The sequence below is a fragment of the Stegastes partitus genome, unplaced genomic scaffold (genome assembly GCF_000690725.1).
Source record: "Stegastes partitus isolate 25-593 unplaced genomic scaffold, Stegastes_partitus-1.0.2 Scaffold1997, whole genome shotgun sequence".
NCBI classification, from domain to species: domain Eukaryota; kingdom Metazoa; phylum Chordata; class Actinopteri; family Pomacentridae; genus Stegastes; species Stegastes partitus.
The window spans coordinates 18,342-32,933 of record NW_007579728.1 but is presented as its reverse complement, the minus strand read 5'-3'; positions in this window follow the sequence as shown (position 1 = coordinate 32,933).

Below are 14,592 nucleotides of genomic sequence, written 5' to 3'. Positions count from 1 at the left end.
CAGTATATCAACGTCTACAACACCGGACAGATGCAACTAATGGTGGGCTGATAATATCTGCACATTTTACTTACAGCAACTGCGACCCAGGAAAACAAGAACATTTTTTTCCAATACTGTTCCAGTTTCCAAAAGCCTTGCTCTACTTTTCCAAAAGGACGGATTGTTGAGAAAGTGTTCAGTGAACAAAGTCAGCCTTTCTCCTCTGCCGAGACCAAGGACTTGACAATATTTAGGCCAAACACAAAAGACAAATTCATCATTGAGGGTTCTTACTGTCAGTAGTCCAACAATCCACATACTAATTTTACAAGGTTCAGACTTTTCACTGTAACAGGTCTAAACTTAAGAGATCTCTATTGCTCCGTATTATGTAAAAGGAAAAGAAAATATACAAACCATGACAGATGTCAGAAACACTTGAATTAGAAATTCATCACCACATTCAGCTGATTTCAGTCCCGTAATAAGCTGCTTGAGTCTTTAAACATGAATCAGCTTTCAAAACTCGGAAAACCTGCACCTTATGATATCTGGAGTCAGTGTTGGGCGTAACAAGAACTTTGGCCAGGTGTGATAAGGCACCTGAATGAGGTACACACAGGGCAATACAAGAAAACGATTTAAGGAATGCACACAATGACATAATTGACGCTTTAGCTGTCAAATGTGTTGCTTCCCTTACACAGGTGGTTCTGTCTAATCTGTACAGCGTCTCTGCAAAAACCTACAGGTTAGAAAGTCCTTGGCAGGTCTGTTTCATTGGCGTTTGGTTTATTACTTTGATTTTTCTGAGATGTTGAAAGTTGACATAAAGTGAGCTTATATTTAACATTACAAAAAGCTTCCTGGCCTTAAGACAGCCCACTCAGCAGTTCCAAAACTGCAATGCACCAACAGCAGGCAGGACTAACCACATGGGCTACCACCAGCCCACATTAAGTCAGTTTTTCATGGATTTATCACATTTACACATTTAAAAACCTTCCTGCCACCTAGAATAGAGCACGTAGTTTATCTTCTCAGTGTCATCTTAGCAACGCTATGACACCAAAACAGCGCTACTATTGTCAATTTTACATCATAATCGCTGTGTGAAGTGGGGAACTGAGGCAGCTGGCTATAGAAAAGGTTAGCAATCTGTCATGTTTCACTTGCCTGCTCTGATCCCTTACATCAGACAGGATCGCTGAGTGCCTCGTATCCCCGCCAAAAATTAAATTATAACCTGACAGGGCTGAGCACAATTGGAAATATGGCACCTATTCACGAGGACCATTCTCTTACAGCATCCAGGAAGCCTGAAAGCTAATGCAGGACCAGCCCATAGCAACACTGAGATCAGCAAAGAATATGTCTACTGCTTAGAAATCAAAGAAAAAATATGCACCATTTAACTTTACATCTTTCCATAGAGGGGTTAGTTAACTTGTGTTTTACAGCTGAGGTCATGGTTGGTAACAGAGTCGTATTGAACTGCAATACCTATTTCAAACAGTCTTTAAAAACACATATATTACAGAAATCCTACATCCCTAATAAAACATTGTCAAGACATGTTTAATTTTAACTTCACTGCCAAACATAACTGAATTTACACATTTCCAAAAACTGAGCCCTACAAACTTTGGACAGAATTTATGTCAGACATGTACAGAAGTAGGGACTCTAACCAGCCCAAGCTCAAACTAAGCTCAGAGCAAAGACGCTCATAACCAGAGCAGTGTCACACAAATAACATTATCAACTACCAGACTGATGAACACACCAGCTGGTGAGGTGCGATGCTATGAAAATATAAACTTCAGTTTTTAGCAGGAAGATTTCCAGAATCATTGCCAGGACGAACACAAAACAACACAACAGGGCCAATCGACATTTCTCACTCTCACAACAAGAAGAGCGGCCGTGGGCATTCGAAATATAAAAAAAACAGACACGCAGATTCATCATAGAACAGAATTCAGTCCTACTTCAGTTATTAGTCATTTTTAACGCACAAAACTGACAGATTGATCATACTTGAAACCTAAAAAGTGTGCGTATTAATCTGAATCCTATATACGTAGTACAACACACTCACCAGCAGCTAATGCCTGCCTCTCAGTTTCACTCCCACTGCGTTCATCTCAGGACGACGACAGGAAACAACAATGTGCAAACAACAAAAGGTAAATCGAGCAAACAAGATTAAGTTGCCGCCAGACTGAACGTCTTGAAGGTTGTATTTAAGTAAGTCAAGGTTCACCAGCTTATCAGTGTCACCGGTTTGTCTGGAGGCGTACTGCTGTGCCCCACGTCCCAGTTTTTCCATTGCGTGACTGTCTTGGTGCTACAGTCCAGTTCCATGTACAGGTTACAGTGGATATAGACTAAAGATCAGCAAGCTGAGCTGAACCAATGCGCATGTTTGAATTTTATCATGGACAAACTGGGGATACTATTCAAAAGTATAAGCCGCCACCTTAAATAGCACCTCGGTGTGATAATGGATTGTCGGCTGACTGCACTATAAAAAAAATGAAAAATCACAAAAAAACTGTGAGAACATGGAAACAAGGCTGCTTAAGAAATACGTTAAGCTAAAAAACTGTAAAAATGGTGAAAGCAATGGTAAATATCTAAAAAGTAATGCTATTTTTTGCTAATGTGAACACAGAAGAATTTTATTTTTATGGTCAAACGTCATAAAAGAATAAACAAAAATACAGATTTCTGATGTGGACACTATTTACAGTTTTGGCCTGTTTGGGGGTAGATTTTTTTTTAGGATTAACGTGAATGGATACCTTTTTCGGTGATTTTACTGGCTCCAGCTTGGACCTGGACATCGAGCATCTCTGAGGAAACCGCGAACAAGCATCAAAAAATTTAAAAAAATTAAAATAAAGTGAACTTGTGCCACTGCTGTTTAATCTGTACAGAAAGTTTGAATCCCCGGAGGGTTTGTGAAGTGCCCTTTAAACATGGCTATTAATCCCTGCTCCTCCTGTGGAGCTGCACCACTGTGGTTTCAGGATGCAAGTATTCACGAGATTAGATTAAACTTTAATGCTCCCTTTGGGGAAACGGAGTATTAGATGTAGAAATAGAAACGATGTGATTCAGGTCGGTGCTGAGGACATATTTAAGACAAACAAGGACATTCCCGTGCGTAGTGGGACTACAGTGGATAAATAAAAAAGCTCGTCAGCTTTATTGCTTTGCATGTGAAATGACACCAGCTAAAAGTAAATAACAAGCAAATGAGTTACTGCAGTCCCAGCATGCAGCCTTTTTTCTGCTGGAGATACCCCGGAGCAGATCCTGGAGCTGAATGCAATTAGTCCCAGACTGCGGGTAAAATGAGGAGAGGGCTGGTGGTGACGAACAACGCAATCACAGAGCTGAATATTGAATACACAGAGCTGGAGGCGGCCTGTACGGACCGAGTGAGTTTCAGCGTTTGAGTGTTCAGTGTTAAACATGATACAGCAAAACAAACAACACTGGAGGAGGAGACTGAATGTGCAGACAACATGGAGTTCTGCCGACGTGACCCTGATACAGTCATATCATGTTGTTTTGAGACATGATGTTTCCTGACATCACGTCTCACAAGTTGTCACTGACTGTCTGTTCCCATATGACTGATAGGAAATTATGAAACTATCCTCTGTGCACGGTTGCTGCCTCAGAATGCTCTTTGATACAGTCAAATGTCTTCATCCCCTTCCATTAAAGAAAAGGCAAAATTCACAACAGTCACTCAAATGACTAGAAACTGAAAAAAGTAATAATAAATAAAAATTTGCTAAATTCCAATTTAGGGAAATAAGACGTTGTTTTTGAATTGTGGTTGAAAAGAATAATTTTAAAAAAATTTTTAAAAAACTGTCCTGAACAAATGAGAGCACTTTGCTGATGAGCAGTGAAATCCAAACACCTGTCATCTTTTGCAACACCAGTACATTAACATAACACACACACACACACATATATAAAACAAACTATACACTTTCATACAAAAGCACAATTAGACAATCTATCCGTCTCTGGGGTCGCTGTGTACACCAGTTTATGTACTCATGGCTCACAAAAAGAGGAGCGATACTGTAGATGGGACAGAGAGCAGAGGACTGTACACATTAAACAATGCAGCCCTCTGTGTGGAGTCCAGTCTGCTGTTCAACTCATTGTCCAGACACATCACACCACAGCCACCAACAACACAGCAACACCAGCGACTACCAGGCATGTGCTGGTGTCAACGCTTCTGAGCACAGTCACTCTTTGTGGACAAAATGTCTGCAACTGTTCTTATAACAATGTGAAATCTCAATTTTAATTAGAAAGCACTACAAGGACAAAAGTAAGCTAAGCTCCTCTGTAAAATAAATTAGCAAACTGTGTATATTACATGTAATGAAGCACGTCCACAGACTGCAGGTTGATGCTCATCTACATCTCAACATACTCAAACAGCACTAATGATAGCCCGTTAAAATTAAAACAGAACAAAATTCCTTTTTCTTTCACAGCCTGGTCAGGAGTCAGAGTCTGAGCTGACCAGACAGCAGAGCTCACAGGGCTTATGAAGATCTAAAGGGGTGGAGGTAGATTAATGATAAGCCCACCAGAATATTGATTTATTCCTCAAACTGCTGGTTATACGTTGTCATCATCACAGCCACTAAACAGCCTGAGTGAGACAGAAACAACAGAGGATGTTTGAATTGATTTTGCTGCCAGAGGGGGATCTGTTACCTGTGGGAACAGCCAGTCAGAGTAATAAAGCTCATCTAATTAACTTGTAGAGGAATTTGAAATACTGCTGTAGTAAGCACCACATCACCATGTAAACATAACTCACAGGAGGAATCTTATTGTGAGAACCTTTGATTCCAACTGTATGGCTGGAATCTGCGTATAATTAATGCGGTATTAAAGCTTTGTGTACTGCTGTTTCTTACTGTCCTCGGGGGAAACACAATAAAAAAAGACCAAACTACTAAACCTTTGTAGACATGCATATCTGAAAGGTCAGGGATTTTGTTGGGTCGAGTGAGAGGCTGATTTTATTCCTCAGACACGTTGTGAAGAATGAGGTGCCTTCAGGCAAGATACTCGATTGAACCTGCTGTGCTGCTGACGCTAGAGACAGAAAACCCAATTGAGGCTTATCTTTCTCCTTTCGACTTTGTTTACACACATTACTCTTTGCTTACTGCATTATTTCCCAAAGAGCTACACACCTAAATCATCCACAGGAACATATGACTGTAGATGGCATTAACACAGCCGCAGACAGCTCAGCAGATACCATCAGTGGTCACACACCAGAGAAGATGTTGAATGTCACAAAACCACATGAAAAATAAACCTCTGGAGAAAAGCTCAGTCCTCCTGTGACTTTTCAAATGTCGTGCTGCTGCTTCTAACCGGCCACAGATCCACACTCACTGCACAGAGTCTAAAATCAGTGCTGTCAACAGCCAATATGTCACGTTTGTTAAGGATATATCTAAACTAACAGCACTACAAACAACCCGTCAGAACAAAAATTACCCTTTATTTATCTAGAAATGTCTTCTCTTTGGTTATACTCTTAATACTTTGAATAATAACAGAATATCTGCGCTTCTGCTGCAGGTTTTTTTCTCGGTGAGGGTGACCCCTTCTCTGCGTTCAGATTACTGATTTGTGCGTTTGAAGGAGAAAACCTGGGCATCCCTGAGCACCACTGCTGTCAGAGCTGTACCCTTAAATGATGAAACAGCTCCAGAAACAGACTCAGCAGAAAGGCAACATGAATTTGGCCTCTGAGTTGTGAAGAGGCTTGGAGTCGGTGAGGAGGCCGTGCTGCAGAGCTTCAGAGGATCTGTTGCATCATGATGCTGTCTGTCTGAGTGTTAACATGATGTCTGCTCAAGGCGTGGAGCTGATAAACGATCCAGCTCTGTGCATGTGTGTGCAGGTCTGCCTGACTTTTAGGCAATGGCAAAATACCCAACACCACTGTGCTCATCATCTGACAATGAAGTCAGGAAAACTGAACTATGTTGCTTGAGGACATGAATATAAACGGCAGAGTAAAACTGCAATCCAAAAAAAAAAATCTGTGAAAGCTAAATATCTGGCAGCAAGTGTACCAGAAAAAAATACACAAAAAAACTGTGGATTACTGCAACATTCAACCACTGAAAAATAAATACAATAGTGGAAATAACAGCAAACATCTGTAAAACGATGATAGTTTTTGCTGATTTAAATACAAACAGTGTAATTTCAGTGTCACTCAATGTAAAACAACAAAATATTATTTATTGACATCAACATTATTTATAGTTTTAGTAATATTAATTCATGACCCTTCTTTTTTTAACTAAGTATTATCTGGAATTTAATAACACCTGGAAAAACTGTGCAATTTAATGGTTACACCCTGTAATAGAACAAATTACCATAATGAGAGTACAGACTTTTGATGAGAACATGACTTGCAGGTTTAGCCTTTTTTTTTTTTTTTTTACAGTTAAAATGTAAATTAATTCTTATTCTTAACAAAACAGGAAAAATCTGTAAAATAACTATAAAATATATTTTTTAAAAGCTGTCATTTTTTTCAGTGTAGGCACCAAAAACAAAAGAGCCTTCAAAACCAAAAATAATTTGGGGACTTAAGAGGATCATGAGCCACACCAGGCTGCAAATCCAAGTCTAATTATTTCGGAAATATTTCAGACGCTGGAATCCTGGTGCCTCTAAGCCTGTTAAGTCACGACTGTGTGCCACTCGTTTTCCACCAACACTGGCACAGCAATGTTGTGCAACTTCTGCTCATGTTCTACAGTAAGTGGTACACCACAGCTGCTTGAACAGCTCATCAGACGTGACGGAGAACAGGACTTTTTCTGCATAGATTAATGTTAGGTGCCCCTCAAAGGAAAATCCATCAGCACCAAAATGACAAGAAATGTACATTTAAAAAAAGTAAGCAGTTTTGTTTGTTGGAGTTTCATTTACTTATGCAAAACAAACATGTTTGTCTACAAAATGGTCAGAAGTATGAGGAAAACAGCAGATTTTTGTCTTATAGGGTAACATTGCCTTACTCAACATGGAACAATCATGCAGCTTGTCATGATTAATCACCCCCTAAAGGCCCGTTCAGAGCAGGAAAAACCTTGTAGAGGCTTGAATGTACCAGCAGGTAACATATAAAACGGGCATTGACATTATACAAGCCATAACCTCGACTGTGATGTTTGACGAGTCTGAACATTTACACATTCTGCACAGATGTCAAAGCCGTTTTCAAATGTCAGCTTTCATGTGAGAAATGGTAGAACACAGATGGAAAAGCAGTGATGTTGTGTCACCACAGCAGCGGCATGTTGGAAAGAACCACTATGACACGTTTTTTGGTACCATGTAGCAGTAAAACAGCAGCGCTACACCGTTTTCAGTTTCTCCACCACATACCTGAAGCAAACTCCAAGAAAACTGCAACTCACAGTTCTGTTTAATCAAGGGTCAAGACTGTTCTGCTGCCTCTGTCTTACACTGATGAATATTTTAAACTTTCCTTTTATCTTATTTTTTTATTCTCTATTTAACTCTTTCAATGGCTTTGTAATGTCTTCTTTAAATTGCTTCATGTTCCTTTCACAAATCGTCTTGACACATTTTAAGCTGTGTAACGCACTTTAAATTGCTTTGATTTCTAAATGCGCTCTGCAAATAAACTTGCCTAACCGACACTGACGTACCACAGAAAGCAGCATGTCCCAATAACAAACGACTGTCAGTATCAGCCCAGACACATCCCTGAAGCTGATACCTTCTACAGTTTTCAAAAGCTGTAGAAATACCAGTGGCTACAATAATGGACCAGATGCACCAGTTGGTAATGTTGTTTACTTCTCAGCTTTATTTGTGTATCCCACACATACCATAACACAAAGCCAACAGACTGTCTGCAATACTTTCACAGAGTCTCTCTTCCATCTATCACAATGTGTTTCCCTTTAACACTTGTCGGTTTGATAGTGAGGGCTCACTTCAAACACCAGACAAGCAGCGAGTCTAGTTGCCTCCAAAACCTGAATTTTAAAGAACAAACCAACGGTACGTGTCCACAGCAGCATGTTGACATCAGTGGTTGCACCGTTTTCTGATGGCAGATGTTTGATGGGTTTGCTTCGTTTGCTGAAACAGGAACCAATCCTCGATGGATTGTTGTTGTGGCTGGAAACTGTCTCTCATATCATCAAAGCAGTTCCCCAAAATGTGTTTCTGACAACATTAGAGGCAAAAAATTTAAGCCAAACTAGCGCTGAATATGTCCTCATTTTAGTTTAACTCTTACTTAACCAGGAAAAAAAGGCTAAGTCCTGGTCAAGACAGGCAGCAGCATCAATTAACAGGTTACAGACTAGCGCTGAACAACTAATCGATTTCAAATCAAAGTCATGATTTGGACCAGTGCAATTAGCGAAAGGCAAAGCATTCAGATTACTTCACGCAGCACATCTGACCTGTTGTTTCACTGTTATTCAATCATTTCATAAATTCATGCCATCTTCGTTGTGTGACAGTCATGCTTTTAATGGCATTGCGGTGGTTTTAAATCTATTACACAGTGAATACTGAACTGCACCATCTGTCGCAATTATATCTTTTCCTCAAATCACTCAGCTCTGTCACAGACATAAAACTATTTAGATAAGCTTTATGTGAAGAGAGGAAAGTTTTCCAGGAGTCTCCAGAGGCAAGGAGTCACACTGGACGCCCCAAATATGCAGAAAGCAGCCTTTCACCTCGACTCTACACAAATGAGGAGCAGGAACCAGGACAGGCCACCTCTCAAAACACAACACGGTTCTGTCAGACGGCGCCGCACGGCTACTTAGCAAGACAATAAATGTGTAGCATGGAAATGATGGATCCTGTGGACACATCACAAATGCTGAGGTGTGATGATGTCATGTCAGTTAGTCCAGGTAATTAAGTGGCTCCTTGTGGGTAAACAGTCTTGTACAGATGAACACACTGGGAGTTCAGATTCAAGCCTTTCAAAGATTTCTGCCACTTTTCAGCTGCACACTGACGATAACAAAAACAAGAGCACACTAGTCCCCTCACATCCATTATTCTTTTCACAGCTGCAGGTGAAAAACTGACCTTGGCTGGGTGATAAATGCATAAACGTGTGCCTGATGCTCTGCCACGTGATTCAGACCAGAAACAATCCTTATTGAGGAGCCGGTGAGCCTCCACAGAGATTCAGACAGTGGATCGGTTAGTATCGATCTATGGGATAACAATAAGGCAGCCCGACAGCAACGCGATTCACCAAATAGATCACAGCAACGTGTCACTAAATCAACCATCTGCACGAGAAAAGACATTTAAGCTCAACACTGACACAACAGTTAATAACATGTGCAGCTGCTGAGACACTGGTGCAGCTTCTGTTAGACATAATAGAGGAGATATATGAAAAAATAGCAGCAGACAGTCTTGAAAAACTGGTGAATTCAATGAATATGTAAATGTTAGAGGAGATATGTTTAAAAATTAGAGGTAGACGGTCTTGAAAAACTGATGAACTGAATGAAAACCTAAATATTAGGGGAGATATATTTAAAAATTAGCAGCAGACAGTCTTGACAAACTGATGAATTCAATGAAAATGTAAATATTAGAGGAGATATATTACAATTTAGAGGCAGACAGTCTTGACAAACTGATGAACTGAATGAAAACGTGAATGTTGTGAGACTATAATCCGCATGAACAACGAGCTGCACTTTGACAGGACGTAGAAATGGAAAATCAACCAACAATTAAAGTTCCTCTTGCTCGAGGCTTCACTCTAATTCATTTTATAAGTTATTAGAAACAAGCTAGCGGCTAACAACTTCAGCCCAGAGGCAGGCTACAGCGGTAAACAGACGTTGCTAACAACACAAACCGGTAAATATCTACGTTTTTCGCCCGGAGGAGGACGAACAAAGCGGATCCGGTGCTGTCCTTAATCACCGGGATACCGTTCAGCCGGCGACGACCTAAAGTAGCTCTACTGCCGTGATTGAATTCCCCGTTAAAACTGACGATACGGTGTTTAAACCAGTCCGTTAAACACCGATATTCACAGCGTGTCAACGTACCGAAGCCCAACAGAACCACCGTTTAAAACACTCGTTAATCTGACATCTACTTACCGACCGGACGGCTGCTTCTGCCGGTTTTCTCTCCGGTTTGTGTCTCTCCGGTTTGTGTCTCTCCGCCGCTCTGCGACCGTTAGTTTTTTTTCTTTAAATGAGGCACGAGCCGCGTACTGCTGCTGCTGCTGCTGCTGCTGCAGTGGTCTCGTGCAGCGCCGCGCGGTGATGTGATGACACCGGGATGTGCTGCACGCGCTCCGGCTGCGGGAAGGAGGACCGCGCGCACGAGAGGGGCTCCAATCAACCTGTTGCTTACGTCACCGCAGCCATGGAGACGGTTCCCGCTTCCTGGAGCACACGGCGCGGTTTAGTTTGTTTTTAATAAAAAAAATAGTTTGTTTATTTATTAGTCAGTTAATCGACTGTTTATTGTTTTTAGTTTTATTTTAGATTTCATTTTTTTTTAATTATTTCTATTTGTTAGTCAAGTTACAGTTATTAAGTTATTCATATCAGCACATTCACTTATTTTATGGGTTTATTTACTGATTAGTCAAGGAATCGAATGTTTACTATTATATTATTATTATTATTATTATTATTATTATTGTATATGCAAGTCACTGTTTTTTATTTACATACATTCACAATATATTTTGAGCCAAAGTGCTTTCCAGTAGATCTGATATTTACGTCACTAGTTTAAATATTAAGATTAAGACCCTACAATATTATATAAAATGTTTATTTACCTGGACAATACATGAAGTCATTAATGATATTAATAAATTTATTAAGATGAAGCCTTGGGGTCCACCAATATGTTTTGTTCCAGCAGACACACCAAAACTCTAAAAATCTCAAAATCTAGGAGGATACAAACTCCAACACAAAACTTTGCTGAGATTGATTAATAATGTTTTATCAATGTTTACTTCAAAGAAAACTTCCATCCATCCATTATCTATACACCGCTTAATCCTCACTTCGGTCATGGGGGGCTGGAGTCTATTCCAGCTGACTCAGGGTGAAGGCAGGTTCACCTGGACAGGTAACCAGTCTATCACAGGGCTACACTTAGAGACAGACAACCAAGCACACTCACATTCACACCTACGGACAATTTAGATCAAAGAAAAGTTGACCAGCATGTTTGGAACATTTGAGAGGAAGAACACACTTTTAACAGGTAGAGATTTCCACAGAGCCAGGCTCAGGGAGGTCAGACATCTGCTTGACTTTTTGTGGTTACTACATTAATTAGCTCGATCCATGACTAATTTCTATGTGGGGTTTCAGCCTTAGTATACAATCAAGTAAAGAAGTATTTTCTAACACTATTGTGAAATGTAATCTCTAACGTGGGGATAATCACACCTTAAGTAACACTACAGGGTCTTAACTGCAATGTCTAGTCTTGTTAGGTCAGTTTTGTAATCATAATCCTTTTTACTGGAAGGTACTTTACAGCCGCTGCTGTCTGACATGTTCTATATAACGACATCGTCTGGATGTGACGTAACTATTTCATCTTGTTTATGCTAATTGTTCATGACCTGATTCATTTTTTTAATTTGTTTTTACATTTTGTCTAATTTGACCATTTTCTTATCATAAAGGACTTCGTAATTGTATGATTACTAGTTTTCAAGAGATGCTATATAAATTAAGTTATGTGATGTTATTAATTTATTGGTAATATTTGTATGTTGTTTTGTTTTTTTAATCCCAAAACAAATAAAAAATGTCAAAATTCAAAGCATGTGAAATAAAAATGGAAAAAATACGAAGACAAAACAAGCACAGTGAAGTTAGAAATGGCAAAACCCATAAACAGAATATCATCTAGAATCAGATAAACTCAGGGAAGGCAGAGTGAAGGACGATGTTTGAGGCTCTAAAGTGTGAGATTCTGGCTTTTCTTGGTCTCACAGTCTGTGCATTTGATGTATTGTGGTTTGCGACTGTTATTGAATGTGTTTATGTTTGAGGTTCAAATATATTGGCAAGATGATCAATTTAACCTCAGATAGTGAGGAAACAAATAGCTGAATATGCAAAAAAAAAGTTGTGCTGACATGTTCCTGACACACTGATCTGCATCTCTTTAGATTAAATGTATCACAGTGCAGCTCAATCAGCAGGAATAAAATCTATCAGATACTACAACCAAGATAAAGTCTGTGTTCTGCCATGTAGCCTGATTACAGTCTGACTTCTCTGCGTGTGTGGGTCTCATTTCCACATCAGTTCTGTTACGTAATGGAAAACTCTTTCTCTGCACCCGCAGCATCAAAACACAAACTAATGACAAACAGAACAACAAACATCATGAAGTGTTTGTGGTGATGGAGAGTTTTGCATTCGTGGAGGTGCTGTGGTGCTAACAGCAGTCACTCCATGCTGACAACAGAGCAGAAGACGTTTTCAAACACGGAGGAATGTCAGACTACAGCTGTTATTACATAACCAGCCGAGCCTGATCCGAATTTCAATCACGTTCGCAAACTCAACTCATCGGCAAAAGTTTCGTTTGAGGGCCAAAAACATCCCAACCAGAGCTCTGCTGCAGACGGAGGGAATATCTACAGCTTGTTAGTGGGAGAAGAAACATGAAAATAAAACTACATAATGAGCAGTTCAATTAAAATTCAATTATGTCTAGTCTGCAGATGAAGCTGCATATCTACACACAGAGAAGTTAGTAGAGCTACAAACATGTTTACAATGCAGTTTAATGCATTAGTTATTAAAAATGTGTTTTCATAAACACTGACGCGGTCCTATTTTTTAAAAGTTTGTGACACCTTTCCTGCTATTTGTAGAGTTATAGTGAACAGCATTATTGAATGAACAGATTAGACACAGCGGACAGCAATGTAAGATAAAATCTAAAAAGAGTTCAAATCTAACAATCAGATCCTTTTATCTAAAGTAGATATTAAAAACATTTTTAAAAGACAGTGATGCTGGATCAAATGGAAACATAATCAATAGAAAGTTGATTTCTTTTATTAAAATTTTGGACACGTTTAGAAGTGAATCAGTGAGAAGAACAAAAATCAGGTAGTTAAAAAACAAGTCTGTGTGGAAACTTGTGTATGAAGTGAAGAAGAAGAAGAAGAAACAGAAGTGCCTCTGGTGTCTCCTACGAGCACCAACTTCTGGAGCTAAAACATGAAGCAAAGAAAACTGCAGTTCCCCAAATGTCCACTTGAGGCTCCAAAATCAGGTCCATCCCCGCTGACCTCTATGTTAAAATGTCCGACTTTACGGCAGCATTCAACATGTTTGCAGTCTGGAACATGGATGGTTTTGGCCTCTACAGCTAATTTCCGTAGTCATGACAACTGTATGGGGGTTGGGTTTTTATGTGACTCACATGTTTAAATTGTATGAAGGCTTAAAGTCGTGCATTATTAACATGGAGCAGTGGGCTCTGTAGTAGGACGTTTGCTGGGCCCAGCTCAGCTCCACTCTCCATCTCGTTTTTGAACCAAATCACTCTAATGGTGATGCTATGGACTGTTCATAAATTCTTAATATACAGTCTATGGTTTCCCACAACCACTGATGCCCTGAGAGGGGAAAGATCATTTAAAGAGGAAAAGTATGTCTTCATCCATGGCACTCAAATGGGAGCCAGTACTGAGGTTACGTAACATGTGGAGTACTGGTTTGTGGTTCCCTGAGGAGGGCGACCAGGCTGGAGCCAATAGTGAAGCCCATTAGAGGTCTACGCACAAATTCATAACACTGGAGTTCAATCCAACAACTGCTGTTTGTCTGGCAGAGTGTTTCTGCAGAACTACTTCTCTGCAATCAGTGTTCCAGTACAGATGCATATTAACATCCCACATTCAGCCACATAGAACCAAGCAGCTGTGACCAACCAACACTGGAGCGAAGGTTCTGTGTTATTGACATTGAAAAGACATCATTAAAATATATGTGATTTTGTATGTAAATAAAGAATCAGTTTGTGGATGTTTTTCTAGTTAAACTGTGTTGGGTTTAGGTTCTGCTGTGGACTTTAAAGAACTCTGGAAACAAACTGCTGAACAGTGTGAGACTGACCCAGAATCTGCAGCCAAGAGGAAGAAAATGCAGAACTGAAGTGGGTGTGATGTCTCAGCGAGGTGATGTTCTGAGCAGAACAAGGACGCGCTCGACGTCGGACTCTCACATGTGCTCATCTTATGTAATTTAAGTAGTGATTATTTTATGAGCTTAATCAGCTATTTCAGAAGGAAAACGTCCACATTTTTACTCAACAAAGAGCTCATCATGCTGTTTATGTACTTCAGTCTCGCCTGCATAAGCAAAAGATAAGAAAGAGTGAACAAAAGGGATTGTTTTATCAACACTGATTTGCTGAAAACCAAATTAAGGAGCCATTGTGACACGACTACGTGAGCGACCACAACTATCAAAGCTGTCT